The sequence below is a fragment of the Cajanus cajan genome, chromosome 5 (assembly GCF_000230855.2).
Source record: "Cajanus cajan strain Asha chromosome 5, NIPB_CcT2T_4, whole genome shotgun sequence".
Lineage (NCBI taxonomy): Eukaryota > Viridiplantae > Streptophyta > Magnoliopsida > Fabales > Fabaceae > Cajanus > Cajanus cajan.
The window spans coordinates 49,141,729-49,147,152 of NC_138521.1; positions in this window are offsets into that span (position 1 = coordinate 49,141,729).

The following is a 5,424-nucleotide window of genomic DNA, read 5'->3' on the forward strand; positions in this document are numbered from 1 at the left end:
ATCAAAATGAAGACTGCTCACAGACGAAAGAGAACTATCATCAGAATGAGACACTAAAGTATCAGACGAAGCCTATAAGGAAGAGTCAAGGCGAGACACGAACTACAGAAGACAAGACATAGGAAACCAAGCGTCAAAGCGATGGATAGTTGGAACACAAATATGCGCCAGACAATCATAAAATACTCAGACAAAGACGTGTCTAGTACAACTATCATAAAGCGCAAATCAGACGAAGGACAACACAGACTGAGAGATACTCTAGATGGAAATAATGTTTTTCTACTCATATTGTTAATCATACCAAAGAAAATTTCAAGCATTGAACTCAGACGTTGAGGCAAAATTCAAGATTGAAATGCACAGGACCAACAGACGAAGATGAAGACTGCCACGCAAGCAAATAAAGAATCACGCCTCAAGAAACAAGCCAAGATATCGTTTATGAACATACCAAAACTTTCAACGTAAAACGCGTACGAAGGAACAAAGGAAAAGAGAAGCATGCAAAAGCAGAGCATGCATGTGTTAGAAAAAGTGATTACTTTTTCAGAAAAAGGACAATGGCTATATTACTGCATGATCAGAAAAAGATAACTAATTTCTGGGTCTCAGATAAAGTCAAACATTGTAGCAACGGGACAAGAAGAATACACGCAATGTTTAAGAATAGGAAGCAACATTTAATGCAAGACCAAATGCATTAAATAAAAGGATCAAACTAGTCATGAACAACTATATTAGCTTCAACGGACATATGCAACGGGCAAACTTTATAGGCCTATAAATATGCAACAACATCAAACCAAAAAAAGAAAGATAGAGGCAAGAAGCAACGAAAGAATGATTACATGCCTTGCCCTGGGATTTTTTATTGGAAGAAAAAGAGTGATATCAAGCCCATGAGACAGAAACCAGAGATGAGCATACATAGTCATATGTACAATGTAATATTGTATTGTTATCTCTATAAACTAAGGTGTTTGAAATGTCAGTGATGGACTTAACCTTAGTGAGTGTTGTAAACCTATGTATCCTCTCCATGAGGGTAACCCAAACACTAAAACACAAGTCTCTATAAAACTAAGGTAGCAAACCTTAGTGAGTGTAGGAAATTTCCCAATCCTCTCTGTGAGAGTTATGTATACACTCAAACCACAACTCTCTAGCAAACATCGTAAAGCCTGAAGAGGCTAGGAAAAGAATACTTGTAAAGCCCGGAGGAGCTTGTCAAAGAATACTCACTGCTAGCCAGAAGTGGCTGATAAGAAAATACTAGCATTTGTGAGTGAAGCCGACGGGCCAGGAGTGGTCGAGAATACTTGGAGAACCAGAAGTGGTTTAAAAATACTAGCGCTGGTGAGTGAAGCTGGTGAGCCAGAAGTGGTCGAGAATACTTGAACTAGAAGTGGTTTAAGAATACTAGCGTTGGAGAGTGAAGCTGATGGGCCAGGAGTGGTCAAGAATACTCAAGTCCAGGAGTGGACGATAATACTCAATGCTAGCTTAAAGACGCTGATAAGAAGATACTAGTGTTGATAAGTGAAGTCAACGGGCCAGAAGTGGTCGATAATACTTTTCTATTGAATTGCATATCTAGTGGAACCCTTCAATTGAAAGAGACTGGACGTAACTCAGTTGAACAAATCTTCCTTACTGAGTAAATCTTTGTGAAAAACTTCATCCAATATTTACATACAGTTAAAATCACTCTTCAGACGAAGCTGCAAGTTCGTTTAATAGATATATTACACTGAAATGTTTTATCTACTTCCTGTCTTAAACGAAGCTATTTTGAAAAGGAAAATGTAAGAACTTCAATAATTATCATTATAGAACATTTTCTTTAGCAGACGATAAATCCTTCAGACGCATTGACCTTATGTTAAACGAATTCAGCATAACAGTCTGACATTTAAAAGTGTATTGGACGAAGAACATTAATCTCGCGAAAATGTTTTAAAATTCCTTTGTACACACACACACATATTCAACCCCCCTTCTATGTGTTTTTCCACTAACTTCAAAATCTATGGGCATATATGAGGGATGGAGGTAATGAGACAATCCTTAAGCCCCGTAGGATGTTGATTTTAATTTGTGTAGATGCATATGAGTATGATTGGTGATTGATCATTGATTTGTTTTTGTAATTTCATGTATTGAATCCTATTGAATTGGTTTTTTTTTGGATTGGTATGGTTGAGGGTTAGGGTGTTATGTGTAATCACCAAGGTTAGATTAAAATAATAGAACTAAGAATTGTTAGTAATTGTGATAAAATCAAATAAAGAAAGAAAGATATGAGTAATGATTATAAGCGTGTAAAATTCAAGTATGATGTGTTGTGAATAGATAAGGATGATATCATGATGATGCTTGAAGATGAGATATAGGGATGTATGACATGATCTGTTGTGAATGATGATGAAGATATTATGATAATGCATAATGATGAAGTATGATAACAAGGAAGTGAAGTGAAGTTGATGAGTTATCTAAGTCTAGGTTGTTGTTGACAATGATGAAGTCAAAGCATGGCTTGGTATGTTATGGAGAAGTCTAGACTCTGTAATCTGGAAAAACCACCAAGTGGTCATTACATTTGTTATAGTGTGGTATTGTTGTATGTAGAGTTCATGTATTATGTAACGCCCCAAATTTTATAAATAGATTAATAATATTTTTATATAAATTAATTGGACTTTTTATAAATATAAGCATTTTTATTAAATGGAAAATATAATTTTAAAATAATTAAGTGTTTTTATTTAAATATTTTGAGAGAAGGGAAGTGTTAACATAGTTTATTTGACTAACTAAAGGGATTAAATGTGGGTTAGGGAGTTTATAAAGGGTTATGATAATTTACATTTTATGTTTCTCACTTTTCATTCTTAGGTTTTCGTGCTATGAAGAAAGTGGAGAACTATAGACTTGAAGATCAAATCAAAGATCCACACCCTGATCTAGTGTTCATTAAGGTAAGGGGGAGTAAGTTATGCGTGAGATGTATGTTGGGTAGTGAGATTAACTCCCAATTTCCTTCTTTGTATGTTGTATGAGGGAACAATCCCAATTTCTTATCATAACTTGTATTTCTATACTCCATGTGATTGTCTGGTGTTCTAATTGATGTAATTGAGTGATATTTATGTTTAATTGTATTTAGTTACATGAATCTTATGGATCTTGGAGTGTTTGTGGGTTCCCGTGGGAACCCTAAGGAATGAATGAATTGAGTTAATAAGAAATAACTAGGATGTGAATGTATTGAGTATATAACTATTGGATTATAGATGCATTTTCAACTTATAGAATACTTTAACTGATTGAAATAATGAATTGAGTTATAGACATGTTTTGTATGATTTTTGCTTCTCTACAAATTGGGTTTTATTGGTGCTACATTAAGAACCATGTTAGGTCATTGAGCGTGAGAGTGATAGAGAGCATAGGTTGCTCTCTATGTCACTCTCACCAAGTATGGGGTAGTCCATGTCAAGCATGGGAGCTCTAGGGGCTCCCTTTTGTAATCTCACTAGGAGTGGCCTTAGTCATGTTAAGTGTAATCTATCTAGAAAGTAACATGTGCTCTTTGTGTGATTTGCATTAGGTGCAATGTAACTACCGTCGAGTGCCACCTTGTATCCTTTGCTTATTCATTTTCCTATATAAAATAGATATGAATGATATTTAATACATGTATTGGTTGTTGTATAGAAATATTATATGTTGAGTGAGGTATTGGTGATTAAGAGTTATATGTGAATCATATGAGGTGGATCCTATGAGGATCATGAAATGAGAAATCTAAATTGAAGCTTAGTAGTGATGTGAGCAAATGGTATGACATGAATGAATGTACAATGGTAAATGTGTAATTGTGATAACATGATATTGCATTGAGTATTGTGTGACATGCATCATATGCATGAGTGTTTTGATTGGTAATATATGGAGTATGTTGTCAGGGGAGATCCCCTTTATGTAAAATATTGAGGATTGATGACCTTGGAGATAATTGGATTTAGGAGCCTTAATTCTACTTATTTTATGTGCATGGGGTGAAACTTGTGCCACACCATTAACCCAACTTGCCTTGGTGTATCTCCTCTTAGGCGTCGCACGCAGATGCACATTAAAGTTCGTTTTCATTGCATTATATGTGTTAACATGTAAATATGTGTCAAAACTATGTTATAAAGTTAGAGGAAAAACACATAGAAGGGGGGTTGAATATGTGTGTGTGAACAAAAGAATTTTAAAATCGTTTTTGCAGAGAGACTCTTTCTCATCCATTAGAAATATTGTTTTGAATACTTAAAACTGTGCAAGATTGGCTCAACAAAATATTTTGCGTTTGAGAGTTTATCGTCTGCACAAGGAAAATGTTTCTTAAAATAATAAGTTAAGAAAATGTATTTTTCGTCTAAAGAAAGTTACAGTGAAGAATAAGTAATGGACGAAATTTTCAGTATGATATATTAACTAAATGAAATTGCGTCTGAAACATAGATAAATAGTGCAAAGATTTTTATACTAGTTCGCTCAGACTAAGCTACATCCAATCTCCTTCAATTGAAGGATTCCACTAGATTTTCAATTAAGTACAAGTATTATCACCACTTCTAGTTTGCCGAGTATTGTCGACCACTTCTATCCTGCCAACTTCACTTGTCAGCACTAGTATTTTTTGTTCAGCCTCTTTAGGCTCTCAGTGAGTATTCTTAACCACTCTTGGTCCTCGAGTATTATCAACCACTCCTGGTCCTCGAGTATTATCAACCACTCCTGGTTGGCTAACTTAACTCATTAGCACTAGTATTCTTTGTTCAGCCTCTTCAGGCTCTCAGTGAGGATTATCGACCACTTCTAGTTCCCAAGTATTATCAACCACTCTTGGTTGGCTAACTTCACTCATTAGCACTAGTATTCTTTTTTCAGCCTCTTCAGGCTCTCTATGAAGTCCCGCATCGGTTAGGAAGGAGAACGAAGCATGCCATATATATGGGTGTGGATACCTTCCTTATGTGGACGCGTTTTGGGGTGGCATGCGTGCCATTGCCAGAAGCAAAACCGTGAGGGCTGCGGCCAAAGCGGACAATATCCACATGCGGGTTGCTGGGGTGTTACATTTGGTATCAGAGCCAGGTTCCGGGCCGCTGTGCCAGTGAGGGCGCTGGACTCCCATGAGGGGGGTGGATTGTGAAGTCCTACATCGGTTAGGAAGGAGAACGAAGCATGCCATATATATGGGTGTGGATACCTTCCTTATGTGGACGCGTTTTGGGGTGGCATGCGTGCCATTGCCAGAAACAAAACCGTGAGGGCTGCGGCCAAAGCGGACAATATCCTCATGCGGGTTGCTGGGGTGTTACACTCTCAGTGAGGATTATCGACCACTCCTGGCCCGCTAACTTC